Raw genomic sequence first — 16,021 nt, 5'->3', positions numbered from 1 at the left:
GGTCCTAGTGCGTGTCTGGTATGTGGTTAGGAGTGTGTGTGTGTCCCTCCTGCTATGGACTGGCCCCATGTTTGTGGTTTGTTTCTGCCTTGCGTCCTATGCTAGCTGGACAGCCTCTGCCCCTCTCTGCAACCCTGGTCTGATGATTAAGTGGGTCAGAAAATGACATAACATGATCTTCATGCTGTGAATCCTCCGTTCTACCACATCCTAAAGGAGTTCTATTGGATTCAGATCTGGTGACTGGGAGACCACTGAAGAACACTGACCTCATTGTCATGTTCATAAAACCAATTTGAGATGACATTTGCTTTGTGACATGGTGCATTATCATGCTGGAAGTAGAAGATGGGTAAATTGTAGACAGGAAGGGATGCTCCCGGTCAGTAACAATATTCCAGTGTGCTGAAAAACATTCCCCAGGCCATTCTGCCACTACTACCACCAGCCTGGACTGTTTATACAAGGCAGTTTTTGTTATGGATTCATGCTGTTGACACTAAAGTTTGACCCTACAATCGGCCTCAAAGTTCGACATGTTGTGCGAGATGCTTTTCTGCTCACCACATTGTCTAGCGTGGTTACTTGAGTTACTGTAGCCTTTCTGTCAGCTCAGACCAGTCTGGCCATTCTCCTCTGACCTCTCTCATCAACAAGGCAAATCAGTCTGCAGAACTTCCGCTCCCTGGATGCTTTTTGTTTTTCGCACCATTCTGAGTAAACCCTGAAGACTTTGTTTGTGAAAATTCCAGGAGATCATCATTTACAGAAATACTCAAACCAGCTTGTCTGGTATAAGTAATCACACTGCATCCCAAATCACTAAGGTCACATTTTATCTCCATTCTGGTGTTTGGTGTGAACATGAACTGAAGCTCCAGACCTGAATCCACATGATTGTCTGCATTGCGTTGCTGACACCTGATTGGCTGATTAGATAACTGCATGGATAAGCAGGTGTACTGGTGTTTCTAATCATTTGCTCCATGAGTACATATAAAATAATGTTACAATATAACAGAGACGTAACTAACTTATTAATATTTCCATACAAACTAAATGATGTAAGTGCCAGAGTGAATGGACTGGCATCCCGATTGCGATGAGGAGTGCTGCCTTACCCAGCTGGAAGGCCATTATGGATGGACAACGTAATGGGAGAAACAACATTCCTAGCTGAGGGAATCTGGCCATAACGGATGGACTAGGACAGTTTATTCCCCAGCATGGGATACATGCAGTCCGGAATGGCAACCCTGCCAGGGTCTCTTGTGCCACCATAGGGTACTGCTGAAAGATGTTCCCCCTCTTGCTTGACCCAGAACTACTTCCTATGGGCTATGCCCTGGTGCCATAAGTGTTCCTGTGTCTTGTATAAAAAATCTAGAGAGTAAGAGTTGGGAGGCAGAGGGCAAAAGTCACTTGGAGGAGTGGAAGGAGGGGAACTTCTAGGCAAATTGGTTATGTTATTTTAGTTATTGTCCACCTGTCAAGGTACTGTTATTAACTAAATATCATTCATTTGAACCTGGGACTGTGTTTGATCAGGTGTATGTGGTGTTTAGAGTTCTGGGGCACCCTCTAGCGGTTAGATATTACATGAGCTTTAGTCACAGGGGAAAAATATATACAGTGCATCCGGAAAGTATTCACAGCGTATCACTTTTTCCACATTTTGTTATGTGACAGCCTTATTCCAAAATGGATTAAATTCATTTTTTTCCTCAGAATTCTACACACAACACCCCATAATGACAACATGGAAAAAGTTTACTTAAGGTTTTTGCAAATTTATTAAAAATAAAAAAACTGAGAAATCACATGTACAGAAGTATTCACAGCCTTTGCTCAATACTTTGTCGATGCACCTTTGGCAGCAATTACAGCCTCAAGTCTTGTTGAATATGATGCCACAAGCTTGGCACACCTATCCTTGGCCAGTTTCGCCCATTCCTCTTTGCAGCACCTCTCAAGCTCCATCAGGTTGGATGGGAAGCGTCGGTGCACAGCCATTTTAAGATCTCTCCAGAGATGTTCAATCGGATTCAAGTCTGGGCTCTGGCTGGGCCACTCAAGGACATTCACAGAGTTGTCCTGAAGCCACTCCTTTGATATCTTGGCTGTGTGCTTAGGGTCGTTGTCCTGCTGAAAGATGAACCGTCGACCCAGTCTGAGGTCAAGAGCGCTCTGGAGCAGGTTTTCATCCAGGATGTCTCTGTACATTGCTGCAGTCATCTTTTCCTTTATCCTGACTAGTCTTCCTGTTCCTGCCGCTGAAAAACATCCCCACAGCATGATGCTGCCACCACCATGCTTCACTGTAGGGATGGTATTGGCCTGGTGATGAGCAGTGCCTGGTTTCCCCCAAACGTGACGCCTGGCATTCACACCAAAGAGTTCAATCTTTGTCTCATCAGACCAGATAATTTTCTTTTTCATGGTCTGAGAGTCCTTCAGGTGCCTTTTGGTAAACTCCAGACAGGCTGCCATGTGCCTTTTACTAAGGAGTGGCTTCCGTCTGGCCACTCTACCATACAGGCCTGATTGGTGGATTGCTGCAGAGATGGTTGTCCTTCTGGAAGGTTCTCCTCTCTCCACAGAGGACCTCTGGAGCTCTGACAGAGTGACCATCGGGTTCTTGGTCACCTCTCTGACTAAGGCCCTTCTCCCCCGATTGCTCAGTTTAGATGGCCAGTCAACTCTAGGAAGAGTCCTGGTGGTTTCGAACTTCTTCAGCTTACAGATGATGGAGGCCACTGTGCTCATTGGGACCTTCAAAGCAGCAGAAATTTTTCTGTAACCTTCCCCAGATTTGTGCCTTGAGACAATCCTGTCTCGGAGGTCTACAGACAATTCCTTTGACTTCATGCTTGGTTTGTGCTCTGACATGAACTGTTAACTGTGGGACCTTATATAGACAGGTGTGTGCCTTTCCAAATCAGGTCCAATCAACTGAATTTACCACAGGTGGACTCCCAATTAAGCTGCAGAAACATCTCAAGGATGATCAGGAGAAACAGGATGCACCTGAGCTCAATTTTGAGCTTCATGGCAAAGGCTGTGAATACTTATGTACATGTGCTTTCTCAATTTTTTTATTTTTAATAAATTTGCAAAAAACTCAAGTAAACATTTTTCACGTTGTCATTATGGGGTGTTGTGTGTAGAATTCTGAGGAAAAAAATGAATTTAATCCATTTTGGAATAAGGCTGTAACATCACAAAATGTGGAAAAAGTGATGCGCTGTGAATACTTTCTGGATGCACTGTATGCAATGTGATTTTACAAAGAGAAGCAAACAGATAGTTTGGCAGTTTAGGTAAACTCACATTTTTGTCCTTCTCTCGTTCTACACAGCACTTAGAACCTTATTTGAGCAAATTAAAAAGAAACAAAAACAAAAGAGCAATCATTTAGTAATACAGAAAAAACTTACTTACATTCTCTTACAGATTACTTTGCAGAAAACTGCATTGACATGAGTCAGAGTAAGTGAGATATTGTGTATTACATAAATGTAAAGGGTTAGACATTTTGTAACAGCAGTTGCGTTTTTTTCATGTTCTCCTCCCCCAAGTCGCTGAGCTCCCGGTGCAGTCCAGCTGACGGCTGTTTCAGCGAATACTGGGGCACAACTCCCAGGGACCCAAACAAACAGACCCTTCTGATCATGAGCTTCTACCCCTCACAGGGTGCATTTGCTGCTTCAGACTAAAAGGAGGCAAATGAGCAGATTATGTCAACTGGGCACTGCTCATCGGCGCTCAGGACCACCTGTAAGGGAGAGGAGATCTGATCTGCGCTGCTCAGTCTACTAAAAACATGAGCCTCCTCAGTAGAAACTGTGCCAAAAAAATGAAATGAGATCAGGAAATATTTAGGTCATATTTAACAATTAGGGGCTTATAGCTGGCGATTTGCTCTGAAGATTAAAAAGGCTTGGCATGAATGGATTCCAAGGGCTAGAAACCATTAAATCTAGAACATTCAAAGAAGCCCCTCACTTATAGGTACTTTAGTTTCGAGGCTCGAGCATTGGACTTTAGACCACAGGGCTGCTGGTCACTTAACCTGCCTGGACTTCAGTGGTCATAAATGTATGCAGCATACGAGTGATGTGTACCCATAAGGAGCTCCGGATATGGAAATAGCACTTGATAAATAAAACATTTTTATTATTACACGCTGCAAACTCTGGAGCTGCAAGGTTTTGCAAAGGCTTGGGATTGTTGTGCTATATTCAGGTTTTCGTCCCTGGCTTGAGTGTCTTTCTTTCTTTCTTTCTTTCTTTCTTTCTTTCTTTCTTTCTTTCTTTCTTTCTTTCTTTCTTTCTTTCTTTCTTTCTGCTTCAGCTTTTTTTTCATTATTTCTCAATTCATATTTCTCTGTTTATTAATATATATTTTCTTCTTGCTATTCTCCTCATTTTTCCTATTTTGAGCCCAAGGGGGTGGGGCCACCTGAGGCTGCAGCTGTTGCATTGCCCCGTCCTTACATAAGGGACTTGCAGGCTGTAAGATGGCCACTGAGGCATTGACTCCTGCACACGTTTATTCAGCTTTGGACTTTGATTTGTACAATCTAAAATTTGATTTTCCACTTAATGGTTTCTGCTTTGGTGGTTTGTATTCTGATTTTTGGGTTATGGATTTGATTTTGTTCATCTTTGGGTTTTCCCCTATCAGCTAACACTTTTGACATCTTTTGATTTAAATATTTTGTAAGAGCTATGTCGAAGAAATAAATTGGAAATATATTAAAGAAAGAAATTGTGTTCTCATTTAGAAACTCTTTGAGTATTTAAATAATCAATCAACCCAAAGAACCAGGCAGGAGGAAGCTTGTTCAATAAATCTTTCATTTCTCTTCATGAAGACTGTTATGGCAGTCTACTAAGGCATAGTACCCTGAGCTGAGGTGTCAAGAAATGGTCACAGAACAGAGAGAGACAGTCATTCTTCTAGACAACTGAATTTGCAAAACAGTGCTGAATTAATTAATACTCTGATTGGTTCACCAGCTTGCATACATTCTGATTGGTTCATTGACTTACATTCCTAAATTAACACATCCAAGTAAAAGTCACATGTTGACTACATTCTTGTCCTTCAATATCTCTTAAATTCAGCTCTTATTCTTTTATGAAAACCTGTGTACGTGACAACTGACAAGTCTTCCTGGGTACATGAAAGAACAGGACATCAGGCAGTTTCTTCTGTTAGTCTCTTTATGATATTTCTGGGACAGGAGGAGGAGAGGTTGGGAGCATGAGCTGATAGCGTGTTGACGCACCCACCACACTCCAGACCACCTGGATTGGGACCCGAGTGGAGCGGGTGACACCTCAGCACCATACTGGAACAGTGTGAGGTTTTTTTATGGTGGTTGGAGTGCCAAACCTGCCACCAACCCCAAGTTTTTCATGCTTGCAGGGCTGGATGTAGATTAACGTCATCCCCAGGACAGAGCAATAGCAGGTTAAGGGCCTTGCTCAAGGGCCCAAAGGAGTAGAGTCACTTCTACGAGACTCTACGAGATTCGAACCAGCAACCCAAATGTTATATATTTCTTTGTAATGTACAACTGCACACCAAAACACTTTATACACAAACTATATTTCCCTTAAATATATAAATTATTCTCTCACAGGTAATCTGTGAAACCTAATGTTAATGTTAAAATTCATAGAAATGTTTGCTTATTTTGCACAGACTATAAGAATCACATAGATACTTATGGTAATGGTATAATCTTTTGCCCCCTGTAAGCTAACATGTAATAGAACTTTCTCAGCTATTTCTGTAATGTTAATTAGGATATAATCTGTCTGCTGGAAGCACGGGCTGTTAGATTAGCTTACTAATAGCATACTGTTTTTAAAACGTATTAAAGTATGAACATTTGAAGTAAAGCTGTACAACCCTATATACAGAGAAACAAAATAAGATACTTTATGTAAGCAATCAATTTTTTTAACATTTTTGTGTGAACTCTTTTTGTTTTGAATTGTACTCAAATTTTTAAAGCGACAATGCTTGGACTGTGGAATTATTTGAATATGCGTCACATTATTGCCTGAATTGCTCTATAAAGAAAGCTTTATTGAAGCTGTAGACGTTGGAAAGAGTGGACAAATGCTGCTACACCTTGTAACAAAAGCACCTTCTTGCGCCCGGCCAGGCACAGACTCACACGGAGGCACGTCTAAAAATCAAATAAACTTTCATTTGTCTTCAGCTGGAGGGCACATCTTCCCCATAATCCCTCCAGCCGCAACACAGTCCCAACCAAAGCACTAAACACAATCAAAACACGCCCTTCTGGCACCACCACTCCTCCCTTGAAGCTTCGTCCTGAGTGGTGGTGGCTGGTCCCTTTTATAGCCCACCCAGAAGTGTTCCAGGTGCTTGACCACCTGGTTGTTCCAATTGCACTTCTGGGTGGGGCTGAAGATTTGTCCAGCAGGGCTCCAGGACCCATGCAGCTCCCCCTGGCAGCCACCCCAGATCACAACAGGGCTGTGGTGGACTCCATCTCCCATGGAGCCCTGCGGGAAACTGAGGCACATTCGTCAGCCAGGAAGGCTGCCACCAAGTGTTCCGGGGGAGGTTTTGAGTAGATAGATAGATAGATAGATAGATAGATACTTTATTAATCCCAATGGGAAATGTAGTCCATGGTTGCTCCCCTGGGATATACATTGAAGGGGCGTCCCGGCCAGGCATGGGACCCGGCCACCCGCCACAACTTTTAAACATATTAAAGACTGTCGTGGATTTAGGTATTGGCAACATGGGTGACATATTGCTGGGGGGGGGCAAAAGAAGGACAATGCTATTAGGGGTGCTATTTATGAAAGATAAGGGGCACACGCTCCACGTGGAGTCCTTGTTATGTACACCTAAAGGTGCTAATCATGTAACTGAATGGACATGCACTCTGGACACCAAGGGGGTGTGGGTGTCTCAGTTTAGTAATATGTCGTCACCCGAGGAGCGCTGTACATGAAAGGTAAGTGGCATCCATCCATCCATTGTCCAACCAGCTGAATCTGAACACAGGGTCACGGGGGTCTGCTGGAGCCAATCCCAGCCAACACAGGGCACAAGGCAGGGAACCAATCCTGGGCAGGGTGCCAACCCACCGCAGGACACACACAAACACACCCACACACCAAGCACACACTAGGGCCAATTTTGAATCGCCAATCCACCTAACCTGCATGTCTTTGGACTGTGGGAGGAAACCGGAGCGCCCGGAGGAAACCCACGCAGACACGGGGAGAACATGCAAACTCCACGCAGGGAGGACCCGGGAAGCTAACCCAGGTCCCCAGATCTCCCAACTGCGAGGCAGCAGCGCTACCCACTGCGCCACCGTGCCGCCCGGTAAGTGGCATGTGCTCCCTAAATTCTGTTTTATGTTCACAGAGAGGCACCATTTACAAAATTAAAAGGGCACATGATCTGGGACTAAATTCCCAAGCCCCCAGTCGTTGAAGTCTAATACTGACTGTCTGCTATGGACACCGAGGGGACACCTCTCCCTGCCTAAGGCTCCAAATGGGCTTTGACCAGCACAGTTTACATTATTTTTTTTCTTATTTGTGTGTTCCCCAGACTCACAGATGTATTAGAGACTGAGCTCAGACACTGAAAATCCACAATGAGAGATTCTGCACTTGACAGAAGGAGTTTTCATCCTTTTCTTGTGGTGTAGTTTTGATTATTGTTTTTCTGCTGGCTGTGCGGGATCACTTGAGAAAAGCAAATCCTTGCGGACTCGTCTTAGCTTCTTCTTCTTGACAAACGAGAGGAGACCATTCAGTCCATTAAACTCGCTTGTCTAGCTAATCGTTAAGATGTCCCCATATCTCATTCAGGTACATTTCTACAGGTTAGTGATAGTTTCCATTTTCTTTATATTTCTACTATTTAATTGTTATGGCATAAAAGTATTTTTTACTATCAGGGACACAATCAAAACTGTGAATGATGTCATCAACTGAATGGTTTGCTAGGTCATATGTTTTGGAAATGTCCCTCACTCACACTAAAAATGTTCCAAACATACAAATTGCAACTGGAAGTTTCCCTGGCATTGAAGTTGGCATCAGCACAGCTAACACTCGAGCACTAACAGGTCCCCCTAAATACCACACACTATCTCGCAGAATGGAGAAGACTGTGGGCTTCCTTCCAGGCACCAAGCTCTCCTTGCTTCTCTGTGGTGGCTCCTTCAGCTTTCTGTCCCTCAAAGACCCAGTTTTCCCCACTGGTATAAAAAGACACTTTAAAATTCTGTGTATTTTTATCTCACAGCATTAAAGGGCACCATCTGATGCCTTGAGCCACTCAAAGTCCACGTTGCTACCCAAATAGTCCTCTGCACTATGGAAGAGCCATCCATTTTTAAAACAGCAGCATCACTCAACTCAACAGCTGCCTGCATGCACACGAAATGAAGTAGATGGCAGGCAATTAAATGGAAATGCTGGTTAATTGCATGAATTGCTCAAGAGTGTCATTAGCTTGTTTATCTTTGAGGGTGCTAACTGAGCTGCAGGAACGTATCACTAAGTAATAAACAATCATTTTCAGATAAAGCCTTAAAAAAGTGCAATTTTGAATTTATGGTGACCTTGCGGCTGCTTAGATAATTGACAGCACATACGTAATAATGCTGTGTATGAAACTAGTAAATGTTCAAGTCATTAAAGCAGGTGGTATGGCTATAGAACTGCCAGTTGTTTTTGTAGATCGCGAGCCATCATTTCCGTTATTAGTTTGCATTTGAATGATAGATAGATAGATAGATAGATAGATAGATAGATAGATAGATAGATAGATAGATAGATAGATAGATAGATACTTTATTAATCCCAACGGGAAATTCACAAATGTACAGCAGTTTTCACAGGGAACTTTGGATTTCTGGTGGTACGTTTCAGTAATGGTGACCTTCAAAGGCATTGTTGTTCACAGTGGGTTTGGTACCTTGACAATTTTCCTGTGTTTAATATTGAACAGACGGTAGGCTCTGCACTGGCCACACTCCATAAAGACCAATCCACTTATCTATCCAGCTTTCACAAACCTATTAAATCCACATTTAGGATGGCCAGAGCCTGCGCTAGAGGCAAGGACAGGCAGAAGGCTGGAGCTAGCCTTGAATGGGGTACCAGTCCATCATGGGCACACTTAATGGGCACAAATTACCTCAAACCTGGTCAGTCAACCTAACCTGGATGTCTTTGTGGGACAAATACTCAGGAATATCTACACTGAGATAAGAGGACTGATCATTGTGGCAGAGCCTCCGTCATTCTGTACTGCACTAAGCAAATTCCAAAAGTAAATGAATTGCCATCCAAGCAGACCATTTGCTGCTTAGTACACTTATTTTCTTTCCTTCCTGCATTACTCTTCTTTATCATTGGCAGATTTCACTAATTTCCCTAGTAACATTACATCTTTGAAAAATTCATAGCATCCCTGTTCTTTATATCCAGAAGATAAGCTGTTCTGCATTGCACGTTGTGATAAAAAGAAAAAAGCTGGCTTGGGGATGCTGAGCTTATTCGGTGATTTCAGAAATATTTTATTGTTAAATATTAATATTCAAGGTATTTAGAGACGTGCCATTAATTAGGTTTTGTGCTCTGTATTAATCAACACCTTTTCTTGAATATTTCTCTTTTTCCATGTTTTGATTAACATGTATATATTCCTATATATTGCGTACCTAGCAAATTGCTTTATAACTTATTTCTGAAACACTGTGCTCAGGTAGGCTCCATTAATCAAGAGAAACCCCCGTTGGATCATAATATGTTAATTATAATTACTCTCTAACATCTACTGTATAACTAAATTGTACACAGTGTCAATGGGGGTACAGTATAATGTGGCTAAGTACAATATGAGGTATGAATAATGATGAGAAATCCACACTTATCTTCATGGCAAGTAATATACACAAGCATTATGCATTGTGTGCTTTTGCTGAAAGGGTGTAAAGTGGGTATTAAACAATAATTCAATCAAAAACTGTCTAACCACAACTATAACTAAGCACAAAAATAAATGAAAAAATATGAAATAATGAAATGTAATCAATATAGCAAAAAGAAGTTTCAGAAATTGCAACAAATGGGTGAAATGCCTTGAAAAATACCCACAATCCAGGTCAGGGCCTTTATTGGCCCGCTTAGAGTTAGGTCTCTCCCTGGGCCGGCGGACCCTAAACTCCACAGACAGATTCAGCCTACATGGGCCTAAATGGAGTCCTGGCTTTTGAAGTTCAAAATATACTTTTAAATGTTAAAACAACACAAAAATGCCATTCAAGTTAGAGGATAACCATAAACCTATGGCTTGAATAGACAAAAACAAAGCAATGTTTTTCATAATTACAGACATTATTCAGCAATCGCAAGCAAGAATGAATAAACTTCCAAAACTAGAAAAATCAAAAGGAGTATGTTCAAAATCCATAAAACAAGAACAAAATCTTGGCAAAAAATAATGGAAAACCAGAAAAAAAAACAACAGAATGCTCACAATGATTATCACCTGAACCAACGTTTCTCAACCTTAAGGTATTTGCGACCCGAGTTTTCATAACAGTTTTAATCACGCCCCCCTAATGTTTTTTTGAAACCCTAATAAAATTTATTCCTATATTTTTTGCTGCAGATACACCGCTACAAGTTTAAAACTTCCCTACGAATAGCGAAATTCCGCCACATATGGCAACATTCACACCCCCTTTTTTGTTACTTCGCGCCCCCCCTAGGGGGGCGTGCCCCACAGTTTGAGAACCGCTGACCTGAACGACTTTACTGAACTTCTACTGGGATCTTCTACTCTACTTGGACATAAAGGTGGATGATGGTCCCAGAATCAGTGAGGAGACCAGGAAGGGGTGGGCTCAGGAAGGTAAAAACCACAAGTGATTGGAGGTGGAAGGGCCATCAATCATCCGTTCTGCCAAGGGAGGAGGAGACAAGGCATTAGGCAACAGCACCACCTTCTGGTTTGGATTGGATTTTTAAATGACTACTAAGGAACTCTCTCTTTCTCTTTATATATGTATATATTGTGAGGGACAGCTGGGAACCTCACCTGGCCAGGACGCCAATAACATGGTAGGACAGCGGAAGGGTCATTGCCCCTTCCGGCATTACTTGGACTTTATATTTTTTTGCCTCAGCCTTGTTGGGTTCCATGGGTGTTGCCAGGGGGCACAGAAGGAACTGGCAAGCCCTACTTGGTTGGGCTCAAGCCTTACCCAGAAGTACTCTCGGGTCACAGCTTTGGGACACCGGAAGTACTTCGGGTTTTATATAAAAGGAGCAGATCCACTTCAGTCTAGGAGCCAGAGTTGAGAGGAGTAGGACGACAGACTTACAGAGCATTGCTGTGTGCTATTTGCCTGTATTGTGGTTGTGGTGTGGGAAACAGTTGCCTGGAATGAGTTTCCCACAATAAAATGCCTTTGGGTTACTTAAGCACTTGTGTCTGGCCTTTGCGTTGGGTGTTTGGGGAGCTGCAGTGCCCCCTGGTTACCACTATGCATATATAGTGGTTATCCGAGTGAATAACAGGCTGATACAATGGTGAAATTTTGAGGTGCTAACCCGGCTGTCCCTGTTTACTTGCAGGGAAAACAATGCGTGAGGGTGTTAAAAAAAAAAGGATTAACAAAAGGTTGCCCCATAACAATTGGGTTATTGTTAAAGGTTCTAATAAGGATCTCATGAGTAGGCTGTGGCGCTCTTCTTCTGGGGTCACTTAAGCCAGAAGTGATGTTTCCTTTCTGACGGTCTCATTTTTATATCCCAGGGACAGGAAGGTACAGAGTCAGTGGCCCTCACTGGGCAGGTTCTATGTGCTGTGGAGGAAGAAAGAAGATAAGGCAGTTAGTGACAGCTAGGGGTGGTGTGAAGAATTCTGGGGGAGAGATGTTTGATTTTTTTCTTCAATTTGAAATATATTAGAAAGCCCTTATTTTATTATCCTGTGCAGCGTCACCATGTGCTGATGAACATCTTTGTGGAGATTTCATCTCCGTCTCCACCTCTGTGTGGCATCCTGAAACCATTGACTTCCCTTATAACAGGGATGTCAATATGTTAAAGAGTTCAGGTAAAGACAATGACCCCCATGGAAGGCTGTGTTTTTTTTTTCTTGCTTATAGATGTTGTCCAAACCAAGCAAATGATCAATTTTGAAATATGGAGGATCAATTGTTTTAATTCAGCCCTGCCTCTTTTGAAAAGCGAAACCTGACAAAGGATGTCCTCTCTGTGTACTCTATTTTGCCATCTGAGGCATCTAAAAATCAGACAGCTCTGCAACATGGGAATTGCATCACATTAACTAGAGGAATGGTTTAAATTACAGAAATTGGCCAGAGCTTTGTTTTAACCTTACATTGATTTAGTCATATAATGCTGTGGCCCCCTAGAGAACTCCCTTGTTTGTGGAGCTAAAATGGGCGCTAATGTTTCGCTGCATCCAAGCACACAAATCCCCTGAAGAGGAAGGTATCATTTAAGCTGTGGTTACTTAGAGGTGCATTATGTTAACTCGACACAGGGAAAAAAAAAAAAAACTACGAGTGAAAGTCTATGTTAATCACTGACTGGATCCTTAGGGAAAGTCACTAGTTTCTTCTGACCTTCGAAAATCAAATAACAGGCGAGAAATGCATCTAGCAGCCCAGCCGACCCTGCAATGAAATAGTATTGGAAAGATAAAACAAAACAGAGCTTTCTAATAGGATTTCAAGCAGTCTAAAAGGTGCCTTTCCAGAGGTGGCAGCTGTGTGAGAGTTTTTAATAAGCGATAGACTACTGAGCTCATAAAAATAATGTGCTCATTCTTGCAGTACCTTTAGCTCCTTTATAAGATGTCCTCATTTCTCCTCGCAGAAACTCCTGACTGTAGATGTGAATTTTGCTATTTTTATTCAACAAGCAAGTTTATCTGCACAGTATATTTCAGTTAGTAACAGTGTAACATAATGTTCTGAAATCATCCAGTTCAGGATTGCTAGGCTTGGGTAGGAAAGGACGCCAGTCCACTGCTGGACCTACGCAGGAACACATCTGTGCTCACACTCACACAAGTCCAGTTTGGAATTACCAGTTACAGTCAAAGATGCGTTGTGATGGACAACTGGCATTTCAGTCCATCTGAGACATCCCTCAAATGAAGAAAACAGCCTTTACAGGACACTAGATGGCAGCTCCCCTGGATGGAAAAGGTTCCTCGGACTTCCGCAGGGCAGCATGGGACATGGAGTCCAGTTCTTCAACCCTGTTGGGTGCCGTGGGTGCCACCAGGGGGAGCTCACCAAGAACCAGGGGGATACAGTGATCCCTCGCTATATCGTGCTTCGTCTTTCGCGGCTTCACTCCATCGCGGATTTTAAATGTAAGCATATGTGAATATATATCGCGGATTTTTCACTGCTTCGTGGATGTCTGCGGTCTACAGGACGTGTGCTTCCTCATTTGATTTGCCCATTTGAATTCAAACAAGGGACGCATCTGAATTCAAACAAGGGACGCTATTGGCGGATGTCTGAGAAGCTACCCAATCAGAGAACGCGGTTAAGTTCCTGTGTGCTGCTGATTGGCTCAGCGACGGAGTGCTGCGTTAACCAGGAAGTCTAATCTCACTCATTCAGCATTAACGTGCCCAAGCGCCAACAGAAGATGCAAATGATTGCAGAAAAGGTAAAAGTTTTGGATATGTTGAAGGAAGGAAACAGCTACACCACTGTAGGACACCATTACAGCATAAATGAGTCCACGATTCTTTTTATTTAAAAAGGAGGAAAAGCATATAAGATCTACGGCCGCAGTGTCCTTTAACCAGGGCGCAAAACGAGTTGCAAGTGGATGTGATAAGGCAGTAGTCTGGATGGAATCTGCTTTAGGGATTTGGATTGAAGAGTGCTGGAAGAAGAACAACGGCGGCGCTACAAAGTCACCTGAAGAGGCTCCTTTAGAAGAGCTGTAACGCTATCCTTTGTTGTGCAGTAAAATTAAACTCATCATTATCGGACAATGTCCGATATTGGTGAGTAACCGTAATTAATTATTTAGGTACAGTACTTATTACATGTACATAGTTTAGTGTCACTGTACACACATTTTACTGTATACAATTTTTCTTGCATTGTACGTATTTATTACTGGTGGCCTGTCTGTCGTAATGGCTGTAACATATGTGATATCGGAGACGCTCGATATCTTTAAAATAATATTTAGGTTTTACTGTATGTAAACTGTGTTTACATACATAATTTCAACGAATTTTACCTAATATCTAAGAGAATACAAAGGGTGTATGCTGTATAATTGTGCGTGAAATGTTTATAATAGTGTGGGAGAGTTTATAAGGGCTTAAAATATATAAAAATAACCATATGAACATATGGTTTCTACTTCGCGGATTTTCTTATTTCGCGGGTGGCTCTGGAACGCAACCCCCGCGATGGAGGAGGGATTACTGTATTACAATGATGTCAACCCAGAAGTACTTTGGGGTCACAACGACGGAAGCCCGCAGTACTTCCGGGACACTTGATGAAGGAAGATGTGGTGTTGACCCGGAGAAGAAATACTTCCTGGTCATGGACTTTAAAAGGACTGTGGGAAACCCCAGCAGACTGAGCCGGAGTTGGAAGGGAGTGCATCAGAGCTGCTGGGTGGAGTGTAGGATTTGTTTATTGATTAGTGTTTATGATTAGTGATTTATTGAGTATTGTGGAGTGGAGGTGCTTTGTGCACAGTATTATTATAATAAATTTAATTACTGGACTTTTACCTGGTGTTTTGGCGTATTGTCTGAGGGTTCAAGGGGCCGACAGCGCCCCCTATCTACCACAGCGTCTTTTGGGATGTGGGAGGAAAACAAGAGTACCTGGAGAAAAAGCCATGCTGACACAGGAAGAATGTGCAAACTCTGTATGGACGATAATGAATTCCACTGAATTCACTTTGCATCAAGTTTCGCAAAATGCATTGAAGTCAATAAGAAAGGTGGAAATGAACAAGTTTAGAGTGGCTGGCAACGGTGGTTTAAGTGACCCTAAGGGCCTGTTTCAATGACCTCTCTCCTGATCATTCCATTTGTTTGCATCTCAGCACTACCTTAACAGTCAGGTGACAAGCTATAGTGACATGGATCCAGGCATGCTATGCCCTGGCTTTAACTAATTCTATTTTATAATTTACTAGGGGGCTATGCCCCCCTGCTTGCTTCACTCGCCAACCCCCGGGCGGGCACTACACGCTAACCACTTTATGGCTCTGCCACTCGCATATGGGGAAGCTGATTGTTACTTATGCATGATAGAACTATTTTACATTACAGCGAGTAATTAACCATAGTAAAAAAAATCGTAAAACATAATAAATTCAAAGAAAATTATGTATCTTGTTGCGTTAGAGGTATTCATTGCGTTTTACATTTTTGTTCAGTTTGGCTTTGAAATTAACACACAACTACTTTTAAAACTAACACTTTTATTGGAAAAATTCAGTAAAAACAATATTTGGAATTAACTTTTTGTCAATATTGCATTGAATTTTGATTCCGTGTTTGGAGTTACATTGTGACAACACAACGTATAACTGCCCGTGAGTGAATATCATTTCTTTCTTTCTAATAAATAAACAGACTTTTTCGAATGTTTGTCCCTGTGATTTGTTAATTGTCACAGCAAAAGTTATTCTAACGGGAAACTGTAAACGTTTTAATATGAATGGCATATCAAGATCTCCTTTGGTGTCTAATGTTATCCCCTGAAGATGTACTACATTACCTTTCTTGTCGCCTGTTAAACTTTTACATGTCAGAATGTTTGACCAATTTTGAATACAACTAATCTCGTCCTGTTGCACAGCCCATCACTCAGACATAAATTACACAATAACATTACTATACATCCTTAATTCAACAACAACAACAATAACATTTATTTCTATATCACATTTTCATA

The sequence above is a fragment of the Erpetoichthys calabaricus genome, chromosome 14 (genome assembly GCF_900747795.2).
Source record: "Erpetoichthys calabaricus chromosome 14, fErpCal1.3, whole genome shotgun sequence".
Lineage (NCBI taxonomy): Eukaryota > Metazoa > Chordata > Cladistia > Polypteriformes > Polypteridae > Erpetoichthys > Erpetoichthys calabaricus.
The sequence above is the reverse complement of the archived record's forward strand: the minus strand, read 5'-3'. Positions refer to the sequence as shown.